The following is a 21,990-nucleotide window of genomic DNA, read 5'->3' as shown; positions in this document are numbered from 1 at the left end:
AGCCACTGTCATTGCTTTTTGTTTTTTTTTTTTTTTAATACGTAATGGAGTCTAATTCCAACTGCTAGAAATGGTAAGTAGGAATCATATTTTACTTGTCTTGAACAAAAAGATACTCTAAAACTCAACATGAATCAGATACTCAGTAAGTGTTTACTAAAATGTATCACCACAGTTCAAAAGCATCAATTCTTCAGTGCTCAGCTTTCTTTATGTTCCAACTCTCACATCCATACATGACTACTGGAAAAACCATAGCCTTGAATCCAGTCAACCCTAAAGGAAATCAGTCCTAACTATTCATTGGAAGGACTCATGTTGAAGCTGAAACTCCAATACTTTGGCCACCTGATGCAAAGACCTGATGCAGGGAACTTGGAAAAGACCCTGATGCTGGGAAAGAGTGAAGGCAGGATGAGAAGGGGACAATAGAGGATGAGATGGTTGGATGGCATCACTGACTCGATGGACATGAGTTTGAGCATGCCCCGGGAGTTGGTGATGGGCAGGAAAGCCTGGTGTGCTGCAGTCCATGGGGTCACAAAGAGACACGACTGAGCAACTGAACTGAACTGAAATGTATCAAACTAATATTCCACATAGCTTTTTACTATTTATAAACTGGGTTTCAGAAGCACTGTCTTATTTGAGCACTGAAAAACGTCAAGTAATTCAGTCATTATTTATTGGACATTTACTATATGCTAGACGTTGAGCCAGGTGCTGGAGTTACCTATTTTAAGCAACACAAAAGCTTATTTGAACAAACAGAGCTCATATTCTTGAAGAAGGTAAATTGAATAAACAGAAACAAATAAAATTCAGTACAATAAAGAAGAAATAGGAGGCCATGATAAAAATGTGGAACAGAATGTGGTGCTTCACAGATAGGTTAAGAGAGAGATGGCATCTTAAGTTGACATCTGTAGAAACTAGCTATGAGAACAATGGAAGGTAAGTATGAGGAGTGGGTTCAGAGCCTCTGAGGCAGAACAGGCAGCTAGAATAAAGGCCTCAAGAAAGAATGCCAAGTTCTTTCTGGAGGATTAGCAGGGATAAAGCAGTGCACAAAAGAGAAGGTGTCTAATATGTCTTAAATACTCAAGAAACATTTGTTGAAAAGCTATAGTGAAATAATTCTATCAATATAGTTAATCAATTCTAAGTAGGACTGAATTAAAATATAAAAAACACACTAAAATCGCTCAATTTTTAAACTTGACTCAGTAGCTTATGGTTTACCAACAATACCCTCCTCATTATAAACTAAAACATAATAACTAAATGACAGTAGATGAGCTCATTGATAAAATTGATATGTTTTTAACTTGCAATATTTTTGACAGTTCAATTCACTTTTTGAGTATTGTTAACATTAATTCACTTATTAGAGTGTTCACCAAAATTATCAGAATCAGCAAATGAGATTGAAAGGCATTAGACTGAAAGTAATGAAGCTAATTTTCTACATTTTCTTCACTTTGCTCTATGCATGATCATGCTCAGTCAGATGCTAAAAGGATTTTAGTAAGAATTGTTGAAGAGGGTGTGGGAAACTCCTTGAGAAATAAAGGCATCAACTGCCTTAATTCTGAAAATATCTACCTCTATTTGATCAGGACATATATAGAGTAAAATTTCTAAACATTTGATTTGATATTTGAGGTTAAAAATGGATAGAATTTTTCATCAAAAACAGAGTTACTCATTATATATCATTTTGGTGAACATTTTAATTTTTAGGTTTTAGACTATCTTAGTATTTTTAAATTTACCCAAGATATGTATGAACTTGAAGAGAAAATATACTTTTGAGAGTAGGTTGCTCATCATTCTTCATTTTCTAAGTATCACTGAAGTATAGTTTATTTCATATCTAAATATTATTTTTGAATGTATAATAAAGTTTATATATTATAGCTCAAGCATTATAATGAGCATTACTATATTGAGTGGATCTGCATATATTAAGATATCAATAAAATCACACGTCCTAGAAATTTTTTTGGCCACCCCTCACAGCAGGTGGGTTCTTATTTCCCTGACCAGGGATCAAATCAGCACTCTCTGCATTGGTAGCATGGGGTCTTAACCACTGGGAAACCAGGGAAGTTCCTCTAGGGTTTTTTTTCTTTTAATGAAGATTTTCTGTGTCCCATGTTTAGAAACTGTGATTCAGTAAGTCAGTGGATAAACATTGAAGTAGTTCTTTTTAAAAATTCTAATAATTTTGGTGCGGAAGTTTTGATCAGCTTGAGGGGAAAATAAACAAGGAGCAAGTATTGCCTTCAATCTTTCAGTTAGCCACTAAAGGCTGGTAAAGAATCTGCCTGCAATGCAGGAGACCCGGTTTGATTCCTGGGTTGGGAAAATCAGCTGGAGAAGAGATAGGCCACATACTCCAGCATTCTTGAGCTTCCCTTGTGGCTCAGGTGGTAAAGAATCCACCTGCAATGCGGGAAACCTGGGTTCGATCCCTGGGTTGGGAAGATCCCCTGGAGCAGGGAGAGGTTACCTACTCCAGTATTCTGGCCTGGAGAATTCCATGGACTATACAGTCCATGGGGTTCCAAAGAGTCGGACACCACTGAGCGACTTTTCTTTTTCTTTCACTTTCAGCCATAGGAGGAAGACAGTATTGTTTCCTGAGAGCAATAGTATCAGTTTTGTCCATTGTGTGGAAGAATGAATATACATATTTTAGTTTAAATAACTGAGTATATCTTGAGAATGAAAGTGTAACCCAGCTGAAGAGTAATTTCAGGATTTTTTTTTTAAACTGGAAACTTTTCCCCTCTAGCTGTCTGCAGAAATAGATTATTTCTAATTTCCTGATTTAGTTATAGTCATAGTGTACATAAAAACAGATTTGATTTTCTTGGAATCAAACATAAAATGAAAGCCTAGGTCTTATCACTGAAACAAGACAGCAGTTTTGCAGAGCTGTGTACATCCTTTGAACTCAGATGACATTGTCTCAGAGGAAAAGATGTTTGATGAGTTTTTTACACTTTAAAGCTCTTGCTAAGGAAAATGAGCTGGGGATCTCTTTTGGTAGAATTGAAGGGGGGTGGATCATTTCATCTTCAAAAGATGAGGGAAAAAGTGTCATTTTCTATTTCCCTTAAGTATCACTCTTTCAAATACTTGTGTGACAAGAAGTTCAACAGGCTTAGATTTGGGGTTTTAGTTTTTCACAAATACAAGTAGGACTTAAATGGCCCTGTACATCAAAAGGAAGAGAGAGGTAGAGAGAGAGAAAAAAAAAATCCCCTAGAATGAAGAAAGTAATACAGAAAACTCTTGAAAAATATAGTTCATAAAATTGCTACAATCAATCAATATACTACAATTTGAAAGGAAATTAACAATTGAAACTCAAAACTGAATTAAGTAATATTTTGTACATTTAATTCAAGTTATCAGTGATACACCAAGTGAGAAATACTCCTTAGAGATGGAAATTTATAAGTGCATTGGTTCATTTAACAAATATATATCATGTCAAGTATATTTAATATACTACAATTTGAAAGGAAATTAACAATTGAAACTCAAAACTGAATTAAGTAATATTTTGTACATTTAATTCAAGTTATCAGTGATAAACCAAGTGAGAAATACTCCTTAGAGATAGAAATTTATAAGTGCATTGGTTCATTTAACAAAAATATATCATGAGTCAAGCTCTGTACTAGGTGCTATTTACCTATACAGAGGTTGAAGTTAGATTGACTAAACAAAGAAAAATGAGAAATAAGGTGATACAGAGCGGAAGGAGGGAACAAAAAGATGAAATGAACAGAGACTGAAAGGATGAGCAGTGCAAGGAATAAAAGCCAAAATTGGAAGGATCGTTGTGTTGAGAACAGTGAAAGGTCTGAGATTTTGTACTAAATACAAGCTGACAAATAAGTCTGCTAAGGTTTCACATATGGCAAAATACAGGAGAGTCCTGGGTCAGAGACAAAGAACTTTTACTTACTGCACAGAAAGCAGCCTGTGCTTCAAGTCCACATCATTTTCCCTTGCTCCACAGATCCCTGAAGGCAATATGCTGATACATTCAACTGGATAAAGTATACACCATGGGTTTGCATCACAGCTATGGGAACTTAAAATATAAAACCTGAACTGTATAAAGGCAAACCTACTCAACCAATCTTTGCCCCAAATGGCGATATAATCTTCACTATCATGAAGTGAAGGATGCTCAACAAAATGCCCCTCTACTTCAGGGGAACATACAATACCTTCCAAAGCTGTGTGCTATACAAAATTCTTGAAACAATACTCCAGAACGAAGTCATTAGTGCCTCTGATTTATAGATGGCCAGAAACACAAGAGATCAATGGGAAATTTTCTCCCAAGTGGGTGTAGAAAGTACAACAGTTTCAACTAGCAAACCTTTAGACCAAAATATTATCCGCATAAATTATTCTTCCATATGATCTTTTAAAATTGTGCTCAGCTAAATCATTCCTAAACAACTGTTTGTTTATAACACACACAAATATGAACAGCCCATGATAAACTTACATAGTTTTTTGGTATTTTTAACATACATGCATTAAAAGTGGTTTTAAAGGATCCTAACTATTTTTATTTATTCTTATTGTTGTCATTGTTTTAGAGAAAAAAATGTATCATTGCGGTGTTTACCAAGTCTAGCAGTTTTAAGCCTCTTATTATAATTTTCTCCATGTCCTAATCTTTCTCATTTTTGGCAGTGTCAGAAACAGGGTTGGGGACTTCCCTGGTAGTCCAGCAGCTAAGATGCCATGCTCCTCATGCAGGGGGCCTGGGTTTGATCTCTGGACGAAGAACTGGATCCCACATGTCACAACTAAGATCCTCCATGTTTCATGAAGATCCAGTGCAGCCAAATTAAAAAAAAACAAAAAACACAGGGTCATTATTGTGTTCTTTCACAGAGGGGTCATAACAGTATACTTTAACCTAAAAAGAGAGAGATGCTTTTATTGTGTTTCAGCATGGATCACCATGGTACCTTATTGTAATCTAAAATCTTGAAATAGTAACCTAAACTCTGTTTCTGATAATTTCTGTAATATGGAGAGAGAGGTAGCCAAGATGGTACAGTGAGAAGAAACTGAACTCACTCTCTCTTGTTGACACACTAAAATTATGACTACTCACAAAGCAACTACCTATGAGAATGATCTGAAGATGAGCAGAAAAGATTTTCCACGCGTAATGACAAAGAAAGAACCACGGCAAGATGAGTACAGAGGCAAAGACATAGTATAGTCAGGATGCACACCTCTGGGCTGGCAATGCACAAAAAAAGAAATACCATAATCATTCAGGTCCCCCCCCAAGGCTGAGGGTCTGTGCTCCATATTGGGTTACCCATCCCAAGGGTCCTGCACCAGGAAGATGAGCCTCCAGAACATCCAGCTTTGAAAACCAGTGATGTTTACGTTCAGGAGAGCTGGATGACAATGCAAAACAGAGACTCCATTCTTTTTTTTTTTTTTTATACTCAGTCATTAAGACATTTTTCATTTGTTTGAATCAATGAGTATTTAGGATTCTGTCTATTCATCTGGTGTCCTCAGGCTAGAACCACAAACATGTTCTGGGGATTCTTTAAAATGCCCTGAAATTCATCAGGTACCTTTTATTTATTTATTTATTTATTTATTTATTTTTTCCCTTTCTTTTTTTTTTTTTTTAATAAATTTATTTATTTTAGTTGGGGGCTAATTACTTTACAATATTGTAATAGTTTTTGCCATACATTGACATGAATCAGCCATGGGTTTACATGTGTTCCCCTTCCTGGACCCCCCACCCACCCCCCTCCCCATCCCATCCCTCTGGGTCATCCCATTGCCCCGGTCCTGAGCATTTGTCTCATGCATCAAACATGGAATGGTGTTGTATTTCACATATGACAATATACATGTTTCAATGCTACTCTCTCAGAACGTCCCACCCTCACCTTCTCCCTCAGAGTCCATAAGACTGTTCTATGCATCTGTGTCTCTTATTCTGTCTCGCATATAGGGTTATCGTTACCATCTTTCAAATTCCATACCTATGCATTAGTATACTGTATTGGTGTTTTTCTTTCTGGCTTACTTCACTCTGTATAATGGGCTCCAGTTTCATCCATCTCAGTAGAATCGATTCAAATGTATTTTTTTTAATGGCTGAGTAATATTCCATTGTGTATATGTACCACCGCTTCCTTATCCATTCGTCTGCTGATGGACATCTAGGTTGCTTCCATGTCCTGGCTATTGTAAACAGTGCTGCGATGAACATTGGGGTACATGTGAGAGACTCCATTCTTAAAGGGTATACAGAAATATCACAAGCTCTGCGTCCCAGTATATGGACAATAATTAGAAAAGGGTCCCTGCTTGCTGATCCTAAGAGAGCCTCCTGAAGAAACAGAAGGCAATTAGGACTCCTTGTAACAAGAGAACACTGGTAGCAGCCTTTTTTAGGAGGTTATTCTACCATAATACCACCAGCAGTGATAAGTGCCATTTTGGAATCCTTCGTCTAACCTGTTACTGCCTGGAATAGAGCCATACCATGCAGCATGTTGGCACTAGGCCTATTCCCCCTCTGGCCACACAGACGACCCTGCAGGGACTAGTCCCCAGCCTCCACTGGGCCAGTACCAGCCCTGCAACCTCCCTGAGCCATGTAGACAGCTGCGTGTACCAGCCTGAGCCACTCCGGGCTATCCAGTCAATTGCAAGGGAAATGTATCCCACCTTCCAGCAGCCCAGAGCCACCACACAAGGCATGGCCTCACAGCCAGCTGGGCTGGGGGCCAGCCCACCTACCAATATGCCCACAGCAGTCAACCCTTCCACACCAGAAGTACATGCAGCCCACGTAAAGCATACCTCTAGAGCACAGAGCTCTGGTGACCAGAGGGGAGTGTGCTGCTGAGCCCAATAGGTAATCTGAAAGACAAAGTAGTGGAAATCATCTCATCTGTGCAGAGAAAAAGATTTAAAATATGAGGATAATTTAAAATATCACTGGACAACATTTGAATTAGAAGAGTCTCAGAAGGAGAGGAGAGAGAAAAAAGAGCAGATAACTTGCTTGAAGAAATAATAGATGAAAACTTCCCTAAACTGCAGAAAGAAATAGACATCTAAATCCAGGAAGTACAGCATCCCAAACAAGATGAACCAAAAGATGTCCATTCAAAAACACTTCATAATTAAAATGTTAAGAATTAAAGATATATATAGAATCTTAAAAACAGAAAGAGAAAAGCAAAGAGTTATATACAAAGGAACTCTCATATGACTATCTGCTGACATTTAGCAGAAAGCTTGCAGGCCAGAAGGGCGTGGCACAATATATTTAAAGTGATGAAAGGAAAAAAATTAAAAAAAAACCCAACACATCCAATAATATTCTACCAAGCAAGGCTATCATCCAGATCTGAAGGAGAGATAGGGTTTTACACACAGCAAAAATGAAAAGAATTCAGCTCTAGAAAACTGGCTTTAGAAGAAATGTTTAGATGATGTCCATGTAAGATCTGAAACCATAAAACTCTTAAAAAAGTATATACACAGTCTGTTCTTTGACATCAAAGCAGAAACTTTTTTTTTTTAAATCTATTTCCCCAGGTAGGGGAAGTAAAAACAAAAATAAACAGTGGGGCTACATCAAATTAAAAAGCTTCTGCACCACAAAAGAAATGATCAACAAATGAAAAGGCAACCTACTGAATGGCAGAAAATATTTGCAGATGATATAACTGATAAAGAGTTAATATGGAAAAAAAGATATTCAACATCACAAATCATCAGTGAAATGCAAATCATATCAATGAGATACCATTACACCTGTCAAAATGGCTATCATCACAAAGACAACAAAGATGAGTGTTGGTGAGGACATGGAGATTGCACTTAACTCTGTTGGTGGGATTGTATATTGGTGTAGTCATTATGTAAAGCTGCATGGAGTTTCCTAAAAAAAATATGCAAAAAAAAAAAAAAGCAATTTCACTTCAGGTTATTTATCTGAAGAAAATGAAAACAGTAATTAGAAAAGATAGATGAATCCCTATGTTCATTGCAGCATTGCTTACAACAGCCAAGATACAGAAGCTACCTAAGTGCTCATCAATAGATGAATTGATAAAGAAGTTGTAGTATATGTACACAGTACAGTATTACTCAGCCATAAAGAAAAATAAAGCTTTGCCGTTTGTGACAACATGGATGGATCTAGAGCATATTCTGATAAGTAAAGTAAGTGAAACAGATAAAGATAAATACTGTATGATATCACTTACATATGGAATCTAAATAAACCTAAACAAGCAAGCAAAAGGATGTGAAAACAGGTTTATAGATACAGAGAACAAAAGGGTAGTTGCCAAAGGTGGGGATATAGGGGGATGAAATAAAGGAAGGGGATTAAGAGGTACAAACCTCCAATTATAAAGTAAATAAGCTATGGGAATGCAATATAAGTGTAAGGAATATGGTCAATAATACTGTAATAACTTTATACACGGACAGATTTTACTGGACTTATTGTGATGATCCTTTCATAATATATGCAAAAGTCTCAAATCACCATGTAGTATACCTTACACTAACATAATAGTGTATATCTAGGATATTTCAATTAAAAAAAAATAATTTGAAAAGATAAATGCAGCCCATGATCATTGTAGGATAGCTTCATTTTTATATAAAAAATTACTTAATAAGTGACTCTAGAAACGTTTAGTCCTAAATTGTAGCAACTGCCAATTTCTATGGTAAATACCCCCATCATGGCCAATTTCAAATTACCAACATGATGTCACAGAACACAGCTTGAGAAGATAGGTTTTATTTGACTCTTGTAAGGTAGCTTAAGCCTGCTCTGGCACACTAGTGGACAGCTTCATCTACCATTTATACCTTCCATTTGTAATATAGTTCTTTGGAAAATTGGAAGGCTAACATTTAGTTTGTAGATGGCAAAATAAAATTTATACCCAGTATGATAAGTGCCCAGTCATCAGAGAGAAATTAGAGTCCTCTCTGGCTGGTGAATACAGAATTTATACATTACCTTATTTATTAAAATAGAGGACACAGTGTCATCAGTCAAGAGCTTTATCTACATTCAAACATGCCTATCTTGATAATTCACCAGCATGTTTCTTCAAAACTCAGCTCAGAAAAATTTCAGCTCATGAAAGTCATACTTGAACCTACCTTTCATCACAATCAACCATTCTCTATTCTGCATTTCCATTACATCCTAAAGTCTTTTTGTCAAGTCAAGGAAATTCTCTGGCTTTATCTCTTTATATTTTGTACTCCCCTATTTTCTGTGTTTTCTGTATTTCCTTCCTTCGAGATGCATTCTATCTTTACACCTTTTATTTATTCTTTAACATTTTACATCTTTTTAGTACATACTAGGATTTTCTTCAAGTCTGTCTTCCAGTTTACCAATTTTTTTATGCACCTGTTATTTACTTTAATATGCCTTTTGAATTTTTAATCTTACTATGTTTTATTTTGTCTTGCTACCAAATTTTACTTGAGAAACAGAAGGTGGAAAACTATAGTTTCTGGCTGAGTTCAAGATAATAGGTAAATTGGCATAAAGTGATAAAGTGGAAGTATCAGACATTTTATATCTGCATTAATTTTAGAAAATAAAAGGAAAAGTTTACCACCTACAATGCTATCAAAGTTTCAATATTTGTCATCTATTCATTAGAAAGTAGATAAACATTTTAAGGTTATCTCAGTTTTAAAGATGTAAAATACAATTTGCTGATACATTCCATGAAATACAGTGTTTTTTCCATAAGCAGTTTTTACATAGAAGTCATTTGTAGTTTCTAGTTCAATTCTATAGACAGGAAATAAAGAAAAACAATAAAAATTATAAACTCACTAATTCATAGAATTGATTATTTTTCAGTTAGATAAAACAAATTATATTCTATCTATGATGATGTAAATGATCCTTCTATTTTAAGACTGAAAAACTTAATTGAAGCGAATTGTTTTATAGTTTATGTTGCTTCTTAACTGAAGAATATTCATTACTTGCTTGAATCTACTTTCCAAGAGTTATATCTGAAAAATAATTATGTGACTAATTCAACCCTTGATTTATAATGATATGTATTTATCAAGGAAAATCATATAATGGTGGAATATTTCAGTTTGAAGGCATCATAATATAGGACTTCCTTTCTAATTCATGATGCAGCATGGGTATAGTCACTATGGTAAAATTTAAAAGGGTCATCTTTCTACTGCTAGAAAAATTCTCCGGTAATCAAGAACATGAGGCTTCCCTGGTGGCTCAGCAATAAAGAATCTGTGCAATGTAGTGGATATGGGTTCAATCCCTGGGTGGGGAAAATCCCCTGGAGAAGGAAACAGTGACCCACTTCAGTATTCTTGCCTAGGCAACCCCTTGAACAGAGAAGCTTGGTGGGCAACAGTTAATGGGATTGCAGAAGAGTCAGGTACGACTGAGCAACTAAACAATAACAAGTCAAGAACTTAAATCCTTAATATGCATTTTTAAACATTTACATTTGGTTATAAAAAATGTCATTAATGTTTTAAAATGGAACTCTGGTTTTTCTGTGGGAATCTATTTCATTTCTAATTTTTGTATTCAACTGAAATATACTCATTTTGTAGATTTTTTTAGATTGTGTATAATCTTGAATTCTGAGGAATCTTATTTTTATGCTGACTTTTGCAGATGGTTGATGATTTTTTGATATGCAGTGTCATTTTCATTGTGAAAGCACCTTATATGGATGGATCTGCATGCACTCTAGCTTGAGGAAGTATTTGCTACATAGTTGTTTTGCATTTGCTTTTTCCAGAGGCCACCCAGTTTCACTGGTTTAGATTTTATATGAATTTGAAGACTTGGAATCTCCAGTATCTGAGAAGATATCATGTATCCAGATTCTCAACATAAATCAGTTTTTAATTTCTCACAAAGGCTTTTTTTTTTTTAATCAAGGACCCAGTATAGACGAGCTTTCTAGTTTTTATCTATTCTAGTTTCTCTTTTGTGGTTGACATAGCCATTTGAAGGTCCTATTTTTCAGCAGGAATCAGTTCTTACTGCTGGCTTTTGAGCAAGTCTAGTGCCATCTTTTCATTTCCTTAGTGACCATGAAAATCTCTGACCCCAGGGACTACCTGCCTCCTGCATTTGCCATAGCAGCAGCCTGCAAGCTTACTCCTTTAGCTTCAGATTTCCTTTTAAATCCTATCTTTCAGTGAGTTTCACTTGCTTTTTCTGGGATGCTTAGCCATGTGTTTAATATCCATTAATTCATAGTGTTTCTTCCATTTTTAAGTATTTGCAGTGATATGGCAGGTCCATATTAGCTCAGTAGGCAATATGCTAGAATAGGAAGTCTTTCCATTTTGTACATACTCCTACAGCATGAACTGCATGTTTTGTAACTAGCTTACTTCTTTCCTCTTTCTCTCCCTGGAGTAATATACTCCAGGGTTTTCAAATAGAGTTGGAGGCTAGGACCTGGGACCTGGCTACGTATAGATATCTAGAATCTTAAGGCTCCAAAAGTATGTTCCTGAGGCAGGAGCCTGAAGACATATACTGGCTACTTAAGTCAATACAAGAAAGACAGCTTTTATCCCTGTTACAATATCCAAATGAGCAAGATGGAAAGAACAAGCCAAGATGTGATGATAGCGTCTTGATAGAAGTGAAGGGGACAGAGGGAGGTGAAGAATTTTATATAAATTCTCATTTCCTAGCACAATGATTTGCACAATGTGCATAAAAATGATTGTTTCTCACTTGGCATTCAGCACCCTACAAAATCTCGCCCTCACTGCCTGCTTTCTAGGCATGCATGTCTCTTTAGTATTCTTCAAACTGACAAGCCTGCTCTAACGTTGCGTTTACTCTTTCTTCTGCTTGGACCACGGGTCTCCATATATGCATCAGGTTTCTCCTTGACTTTTTTCATGTCTTGTGTCAAGGGTCACCTTGTCAGAAATATCACTACTGAAAACCCTATACCTATCCACCTTCATCTAGATGCTCTCATTTTTCTCTTGTTTACATGAATTATCTATGGATTAATGTCAAGGTTGTTCCTTACCTTTCACCTACTCAGGGTCATTGTTTCTGGGAGTATCCCTTTTACATGTCAACATTAATAAATTCTCCTTTTCTACTGCATTATTGCAATCAGCATGTGCGAAGTGAAGTGAAAGTTGCTCAGTCATGTCTGACTATTTGTGACCCCATGGACTGTATAGTCCATAGAATTCTCCAAGCCAGAATACTAAAATCAAACTATTATTATTTTCTGTTTGTCACCGTTTTCCCCTCAAGGCATTGCATACTTAACTTCCTTTTAGATTATGATTTCTTAGAAGAGTTGTGTATATTCGCTATCTTCTGATCTTGCTTTACTATCTCCATAGCTCTTACGAATCTTGTACATTATTAATTAATGTGATTTTACTCTTGTTTATTGTCTCTATCACCCTTCAATGACATTAAAATACCTTCAAGAAATTATATCCTTAGAGCTTTGTGTTGTGTCTAAATACCAAAGTAAATATCCCAAATACATTTGTTGAATGAGTGAGTGATTGGGTACATACATTTTTTTTTTCCTACAACAGTGTAACACTTGGTTGCAAGAAATGTCACATTTATTTATCTTTTTGTAAATAATTTAAGGTCTTGTTCTCATCAACTTTAGAATTAAATTTCCATCATGATTTACACCACGACCCCAATTCTACCATTCTACATTTACGTTTCAAACTATATATAGGACTCCCTGTTGCTTCCACAGTCCTCAGGGAAGCTCCTTGGGACATTATGAGTGTCACTGAAATACTTCTTGTCTAAGTTCAGGGGCATAATTTAAAACAGATATTCCTGATGCTTCTGGCAAAATGTGGGATATGGAGATGTATCCACACTCTACCACAGAAGCCTCATGATGCTGAACTTTTTCACAACTTTATTTTCTCTCTTAAAACGTCTCAACTCCATTTTCTTGCATTCTAATTCTCACTCCTACTTTATTGACAAAATTGCTGCAATCAGAAGAGAATTCCTACTGACCTCAAATACTGCATATTTGTATCCAGTCTGTGTCCTCTGGCTTCATTTCTTTTACAATGAAAAAAACTGCTCGTGTTTTCAGCCAAGGCTAAATCCATAAAACTACTTGTGCCTGAGATCCTATTCCCACTCCTCTGCTTAAGAAGTGTATCATAACACTTCCCTTTCTATCTGGCATCATCAATATTTCTTTCTACAGGATCATCTTCATTTATTTTACTTCTGTTATTTTACTTCTATTATTATTTCCTATTTACTTCTAGAATAAAACTCCAAAAGGATATCTGTACCTGTTGTCTTCAATCTATTAAAATAAGATTTTCTCATCCATATCCTACTAAAACTTTTATCAAGATTATAATAACCTGTATGTCACTGTATTGAAAGGTAATTTTGTTGCTTTCTTTTTACCCGAGTTTTCAGTAGCATCTGACAATTTATGAACCTTTCATCCTTGAAAATATTTTCCCTTGGCTTCCAGGACATCAAAGTCATCTTTCCTCCTTCCTCCTTCCTCCAAGACTACCCTTTTAAAGTCTCCTTGACTCTGTGTAAACCTATGGACTGTAGTCTGCCAGGCTCCTCTGTCCATGGGATTCTCCAGGCAAGAATATTGGGAGTGGGTTTCCAAGCCCTCCTCTAGGAGTTTTTCCCAACTCAGGGATCAAACCCTCATCTCACAAGTCTCCTGCATTGGCAGGCAGGTTCTTTACCACTAGTGCCACCTGGAAAGTACCCCCACCCCCGGCCCCCCAGACCTTCATATCTAACTGCAAAATAATCAACTTCATTGAGATGATAATAAGCACCTCAAAATTATCGTTACTACAAGTCAACATGCCCCAATGTACCAGCTCTTCTGAAGACTATTTTGTCTCACTTAATAGAAACTCCATTCTTTAGCTGTTCAGGCTGCTCAAAAGGAAATGGCTGTTGGATCCGTTTTCTTAACACATCCAGAATTTGACCATTTCTCCATTATACTTGCTACCACCAGTTTGGTTCAAATCCCAATCATTTTTCAAATTCCATATACATGCATTAGTATACTGTATTGTTGTTTTTCTTTCTGGCTTACTTCACTCTGTATAATGGGCTCCAGTTTCATCCATCTCAGTAGAACAGATTCAAATGTATTTTTTTAATGGCTGAGTAATATTCCATTGTGTATATGTACCACTGCTTCCTTATCCATTCGTCTGCTGATGGACATCTAGGTTGCTTCCATGTCCTGGCTATTGTAAACAGTGCTGCGATGAACATTGGGGTACACGCGTCTCTTTCAATTCTGGTTTCCTCGGTGTGTATGCCCAGCAGTGGGATTGCTGGGTCATATGGCAGTTCTATTCCCAGTTTTTTAAGGAATCTCCACACCGTTCTCCATAGTGGCTGTACTAGTTTGCATTCCCACCAACAGTGTAAGAGGGTTCCCTTTTCTCCACACCCTCTCCAGCATTTATTGCTTGTAGACTTTTGGATAGCAGCCATTCTGACTGGTGTGAAATGATACCTCATTGTGGTTTTGATTTGCATTTCTCTAATAATGAGTGATGTTGAGCATCTTTTCATGTGTTTGTTAGCCATCTGTATGTCTTCTTTGGAGAAATGTCTGTTTAGTTCTTTGGCCCATTTTTTGATTGGGTCGTTTATTTTTCTGGAATTCAGCTGCAGAAGTTGCTTGTATATTCAACAAGTGACCCAGAGGGATGGGATGGGGAGGGAGGTGGGTGGGGGGTCCAGGAAGGGGAACACATGTAAACCCATGGCTGATTCATGTCAATGTATGGCAAAAACTATTACAATATTGTAAAGTAATTAGTCCCCAACTAAAATAAATAAATTTATTAAAAAAAAAAAAAGAAAAGAAAAATAGAGAGACAGAAAATTGTGATTTTCAAGGAGGACATAAATCACAATCATTTTGTAATGTTGTGGAAAAATAAGAAATAGCCATACAAATTAAATAGCAACAAAGTGTTATAATAAGAAAAAAAAAAAGTACTGGATAAAGTGACAAGTCAGAAATTCTAGGTTTTACTGAAGTGGTTATATATTTACATTTAAGAATGCTGCTGTGATGTTATTGTTGTTTTTGCAGAGCAATGATTAAAAGGGGGCAAAAGTTTGATAAGGTTGATCTGGTTACTAAAAAAAAGTAAAGTTGCTCTCTAAGGCACATTTAAATTAACAAAATAAGAGATTTTTAAGGAATTTTTGTCTAAATGCAAGTGGTTGTCAGAATCTGAGAATCAGATACTAATTGTTAAGTGAGTTTTTAAAGTCAATATTTTTTTATTAAACTTTCTATCCATAATGTGAGGACATGACAATCATTCTCTTTTTTTCTGCTTTATTGGGTATTTTTGGTTGGTCATAAAATTATTCCAGTTATTTCTTTTCTTAGAAGTGTATTGTAAGGGAAATAAAAGAATATATGAAAATAGAAAAAAAAAATCCCAATCATTTATGCCATGGATTACTGCAATAGCTTGCTAATTGGTCTCCCAGGTTCTATTTCTATTGCTTTGGTCAATCCTTCATACAACTGACAGAATGCTCTTGTAAAATCATGAGTCAAATTATTTTAATGTTTCCCCTTCTTACTCAGATTTTTCAGAAGAGAAGGGGAGACCACATGGCCTGGGCCTTATTACTTCTCTGACACTACTCCCTATACTCCTCTCTCTCACTTATTCACAGTCGCAGTGACCTCCATGCAGCCTTTTAACATCCTAGACACACCCTTATCCAGAGTCCCTGCACTTGGTATTCCCTCTGCCTGGAATACCCACCTCCCACCTCTAAATCCACATGGCTACAACCGTCATTTTCTTTAAATCTTTACTTTCCTTGCTGAGTCCTCTCTTCTCATCTGACCTTCTATCTTGTACCTTCTGAACATTTTATGTCCCATTTTACTGCTTTCATTCTTCTCTTCTTATCAATAAATTATTTTATGTTTTTCTAACTAATATACACATCCCTAAAGCTGACTATATTCCCTGGTACATAGTAAGCCTTCATTAGGTGAACAGATGTTGCCCCCAGATTACAGTGTTCACCAATGTTGGACAGCTTCTTCTGAGTGGAGCAAGTGCTCCTCCAATGCAAGAAACCCATTTCTCTCTTCCATTTTTGTCACAGGAAATCAAAGTCTTTCTCAGTGTAAGTCAAGCCTTTCTTTTCTTTCTACTTTCCCTTAGCATCTAACTCATAACATCTCTTTGGAGGGCCTGGAAACTTCTGGGTTTTTCCCCTGAATTATACACAAATGCCCAGATACAAGTAAATATTACCTAAATGACAAGAACCAAGACCTAAATCAGTTAACTTGTTGTGATAAGGGGGAGAAAACAATTCTTTGTGAGGGATTTATCTGAAGCTATATTATACCAAAACTGGGTTGCTGGAGCATAGTACATGCATATATTTTATTTTGCTATTTTTTTTTTTTTTTTTTTTTGCCAAATTGCTTGTCAGAATAGCTTCGATTTACAGTTGGACCACCAATATATGAGAGGTCCTTTCTATAAATTCTCATACAGATTTTTGCCATTTCAATAGGAGCTACTTTAATTTCTTTTTACAATGACTACTGGGGTGTTGTACATCTCTTTACATATTGATGAATATTAGTGCAGTCCTTTTCATGAATCATTTATTCAAATTAATTTCTTAATTCCCATTTGGATTTCCCATTGACTTGCACAAACCTTTTGTGAATCTATGCATGTTCTACCAATCTGCTATTTTTCTGTAACTTTGTCTATAGTATTTTATAATTAACAGAATATTTAATTATTATATAATCAAGTCTGTATATCTTTTCTCTTTTCCTTTTAGGGATACTGTTTACAAAAGTTGCATTCTGCAAAAATGTATTTCTTTATTATATTGTATCAGCATTATGGGTTTACCTTTCAAATGTAGATTTTATTCCATCCAGGGTCCATCTTTTCATGTGGTATAATGTAGAAAACTCAACACTGTTTTCTGTGATTTAGTGAATGTGTCTTTCCAGCATCATCTACTAATCAATCTATTCCTGTTTGTTTACTTTATGATGTCATCTTTGTCATATATCAAGAATGCAAATAAATATGATCTGCTGTCGGACCATATTGAAATTTTTTTTTTATACTATGACTTGGACTATGTTGATATATGACCAGTAACTCATCAGTCTTTGCTGATAAAATAAACTTAGGCATTTTTTGACATTTGTTTTTCTCTGGAAATTTTGGGAATAGCTTGTTATGTTTCTTAAAAATTCAACTGCAATATAAATGAGATTTCATTGAATCTATCTATTGATTGACTTGGACAAATTGATGCATCTTCAGTGTTACTTTTCTCATTTATTCACATAGTGTATTTTTATTTATCAAGTCTTTCAGTCTCTTCAATATAGATTTAAATGTAGAGAACTTTGGAGAGATCTGACTTTAGCATGAGTGCCAAGAATGATTTCTACCTGCTGAGTCTATCTTTCCTGTCCATGAAGAAGCAAAAAGAAACACAAGGGATGAAACTTGTCCACAGTATTATTTACTTGAGCTGTGTTGAATAAAATGTAGTTAGGAAATAGCATAGTATTTTAGAACAAAGACTGTGGGATCAGGGCGCTTGGTTCGACTCCTGGCTCTACTGCTTACTAAACTGTGCAAGTACATAACCTCAGTTTCCTCATAAGAGAGAAAAAGAGAAGAGTGCAATAATATTGGTTAACTCATAAGGTTGCTGTGAGGATTAAATAAAAGGATAAATGTAAAAGGATTAGTACACTTCTTGGCTTAGAGCAAGTAGTCAAATATTAAACACTGGAAAGAGTGAACATATTGAGTCACAAGTGTCGAAGTCTAAACTAGAGTAAATACATCTCCTCTAGCCACGAAACCCAGATACATCACTGCCTAAGTTACTCCCTTCCCATCTTATATAAAAAAATCATTCTTTGTCTCTATTTAACCTCTACTTGTGCATGAGGAAAAATAAGCATTGAAAATTTATACCTTTAAGTAGATGCTTGTGTTTATTTCCCATAAGGATACATTGGTGTTTTATATTTTTTTCGTATTCCAATATCTGATATTAGTACCTATGTAAACGGAATGGTCTATATTCCTTGTTCTACATTTCTGAGCCTGACTTGGGCTTGCTGTTTAGTCGCTAAGTGGTGTCCAACTCTTTTGCAACCCCATGGACTACAGTCCACCAGGCTCCTCTGTCCATGCGATTTTCCAGGCAAGAAAACTGGAGTGGGCTATCGTTTCCTTCTCCAGGGGATCTTCCTTACTAAGGGATCGAATCAATGTCTTCTGCACTGGCAGGCAGATTCTTTATCACTGAGTTACCAGGACTTGGACTTACAAAGGCTTAAATCATGTAGGATGTACTGAATATTATTATGCTTCTTGGGAGGCAGCAGCATTTCCCAGTTCATGCTAATATCTGCCAATCTTTACTATGTACAAAATATTTAAATCTATTTTTTTTCTTTTTCCTTTTTTCTTTTTAACTTTTTATTTTGTATTGGAGTATTGCCAATTAACAATGTTGTGATAGCTTCAGGTGGACAGAAAAGGAGCTCACCCATATGGATACAAGTATCCATTCTCCCCCAAATCCCCTTTCCCATCCAGGCTGCCACATAACATTGAGCATAATTCCATGTGTTATACAGTAGGTCCTTGTTGGTTACCCATTTTAAATAGAGGATTAAACTCTATTTACATTTTGTTGGAGGAGGTAGCTGGGAGAATGTGATCTCCGCTTGAACCACAAACTGGACCAAGGCAATCAGAGGCTCCTCATCTCCTCCCCTGACCTGGAATGTATGTTCCTCCCAGTGTTCCCATAGTGGGAGCCATTTTTAAGGACAGAGCCTGAGAGAGCAGTGTGTTGTTGGCACCGTATGGACTATATGCTTAACTGAACCCAGTTAAGTCCTCTATATAAAATTTTTTAAGATTCTGGTGGGCAAGTACAAAGATTTATTTGTCTTGCAGCCACCCAAGACAATCCTTGTATGTGAGTTCCCTTGCTTATTAAATCTGCCATCTACCAGTCTGGTAGGTGGTACTAGAGATGAAGAACCTGCCTACCAATGCAGGAGAAATAAAGGGATGCAGGTTTGATCCCTGGGTCAGGAAGATCCTCTGGAGAAGGGCATGACAATTCACTCCAGTGTTCTTTCCTGGAGGATCCCATGGACAGAGGATCCTGGCAGGCAATAGCCCACTGGGTCGCAAAGAGCCAAACACAACTGAAGCTACTTTACACGCACACACCACTCTAGATTGGTCTGTCTCTTTCTTTGTTCTTGCTCTCAATGTATCGGGCCTACTTTCAGATTTCACCTGGGAAGCTGTCGAGTATACCAACCAATAATTTTATTCTGGGAGATAGATATTTTTATTTGTATATTGTATTATAGAGACAAATAACCTAAATTTCAGAGAATTTAAGTGACTTGGCCAAGGTTAAATAAATAGCAGTGTCAGAACTGAAGCCTGAAATCCGATTTCCTCCCTTTCAGTATCATGTTGTTTCTATTTTCTCCACAATGTTGAGGAAAGTTGAATACAAACTGTCAGGGCTGTAAAAAACTTAAAAAGGTGCATCCTGGAATGACAACTGACAGTAAGTTCTATGGTAGATCTGAAATATGATTTTAAAAATGAGAGTCCTAGAGAAATTAATTTGCAGGAACATGCCATGCTTATCTTGGGCCATAAATACCAAACATATTTTTAAAGATTTTCTTTATGTGTGCCAAACATTCCACATCACTGAGAACTATTACACAGATTTCTAGTCTAATTGGTTTTATGACAAGAGATTCAGATTTAATTTTCTCAGATATTTGGAAGAAAAGCTTTTCCTTTTGTGAAGATGTTACAAATCTCACAGAACCAGCCAAGCTTGGACATCCAGGAGCTTATTCTTAAAACTCCATGGTTCAGTAAAAACATACACTCTTTAGTCATTTTGAGCTTCCCACTCCCACCCTAAACGTGTCTTGGACTGGTTAAAATTTGACATAGATGGGCACACGGCAGCATGCCAAAAACGGTACCCCTTGAATCCTTTATTCTTTCTTTTTAAGTCAGGCCACACAAAAAGTCATTCAGCCAGATCAAAAGCTCCTCAGCAGATTTCAGAACCGCTTAGGAAACAGAGAGAACACACCAGAAAGAAAGCCACCACCGGAGCAAATGTCGCAACCTACTCTAGATGAGTGCCTCTCACCCCCCAGGTGACAGCAGGGCCCTGGGCTGTATTCTCCTACATTCTAAAGCAGGCTGTCCAAAGCCTCATGAACTTAGTAATGGAGCACCTCTGTTTGGGCCCCTCCACGAGTCACACAGAAGCACCATCTCTGTCAATGCCGGCCTCTTGGCTTTCCAAGCCAATAATCAGAGCCTTCTGAAGGCATACAGACCTGTTCCAGCCCACTGAGGAGAGCAGGCTTTAGGCTTAAAGCCCTTGCTAGAAGGCAGAGAAAGAGGAAGTGTCCCCAGGGCTTAGCAGGCTGCTCCTCCCCCTGCTAAAGTTTTAATTGCACATTTTGCCCCATTAAATCAGAACTGATGAAATCTTTACAACTGTGGGTTGTCTGAAAATTGAAAATCACCTTGAAAAACAACAATATCGTTGACTATAGAAGGCAATTTCTTCAAATCAAGTAATGATGTGATGTGTGTGGTTAACTGTATCTGCGCAGGAAGTGGTTTTATTTAAAAGTTTTTTCTGCTCACTCCACCCCGCCCCTCCACTGCCCCGCCTTTTATTTTTTTCCTCTAGTACTGAAATTAAGCAGCATCCAACCTAGGCCTACTCTTATGACATGTGACTTGACTTGACTGTTTTTCCTTTCTGTTGCGAGTCATTAACAGTTAGAAGTTGCTAAAGTTTCAATAACAAGTCGGCACTGAGAGAAAGGTAAGTGAGTTTTACTTTGTATTAAACATGCAATTTAAACTTGAAAATATTTGGTAGAGTATCCTATGCTTCAGTAGCAACATACAAATCTTTCCAACAAAATTGTAACGTTTTCACTTGTGATTGAAACATCAATTTGTTTCCTTTGGTGTCGAGAAGAATATTGTTTTTTAAATTTGCAACAGTTAAATTCTAAAGTTTTTAAAAGAGATCACACTAAGGTTTTATAGGAAAATATTAAAAACAGAGTAAGGTACACTTTTAGTTTCAAAGGGCCTCAAAAACTAACTTTGAAGAGAAAGCTAGGGGGTGAAACTATTTGTATATGTTGAAATTTGTAGGGGTTCAGGAACCCATGGCAAAAACACTTAGCTATTTATTACAGGTATGGCTGTATTTTTTCGTTTTCCAAAAGTAGGTAATTATGTCTTTGTATATTTTAAGACAAATAATAATCACTTCACCTTCGGTGCCTTCCGTGTGTCAGTCACATAAACATTCCCGTCAATCATGGAATTGAAAAAGATGTACATTTGGTTAAACAAGATAACACTATTTTTGTAGCATGACTTTAGATTGTGTCCTTTTAACATTGCTTTCAGCAATGCTAGTTTTGAGGTTCCGTTGTTTTCCCTTTAAAACTTCATTATGTATTTATAAAAAAAAAATCCAACCCCTCAGCTTTCCCTGTCTCTTCTCTGCTGCTTTCTCCCCAACATCTCGTTTCTGCTTACTTAAACAGTCTGAGAGTAAGAGTATATTTCTGTGAAATAGTTATTAATCAGTATAACTGCATTTGGCATTTTTTTACCCACTTGCTCCTTCTGAACAGCCACTGCTCACCTCAAATGGTAAGAGGAAAGTGGTTCCATAAGAACAGAACAGAACATTCTTGGTGCTCTGACTTCCCCTTCTTTGGGTCT

General features: G+C 36.5%; 1 protein-coding gene across 1 annotated transcript in view; it reads left to right on the top strand.

The window, feature by feature from the left end:
• The first annotated feature begins 20,961 nt into the window (after positions 1-20,961).
• The window catches only part of ARHGAP15 (Rho GTPase activating protein 15), a 687,458-nt gene continuing 686,429 nt past the window's right edge, over positions 20,962-21,990 (top strand). The window contains exon 1 of the mRNA XM_081584873.1: positions 20,962-21,067. The gene's annotated coding sequence lies outside the window, so the exon portion shown is untranslated. The remainder of the gene's footprint in view (positions 21,068-21,990) is intronic.

The sequence above is a fragment of the Giraffa tippelskirchi genome, chromosome 3 (assembly GCF_054371585.1).
Source record: "Giraffa tippelskirchi isolate mGirTip1 chromosome 3, T2T-mGirTip1v1.2.pri, whole genome shotgun sequence".
In the NCBI taxonomy this organism is placed as follows: domain Eukaryota; kingdom Metazoa; phylum Chordata; class Mammalia; order Artiodactyla; family Giraffidae; genus Giraffa; species Giraffa tippelskirchi.
This window is presented reverse-complemented; position numbering and strand designations above follow the sequence as displayed.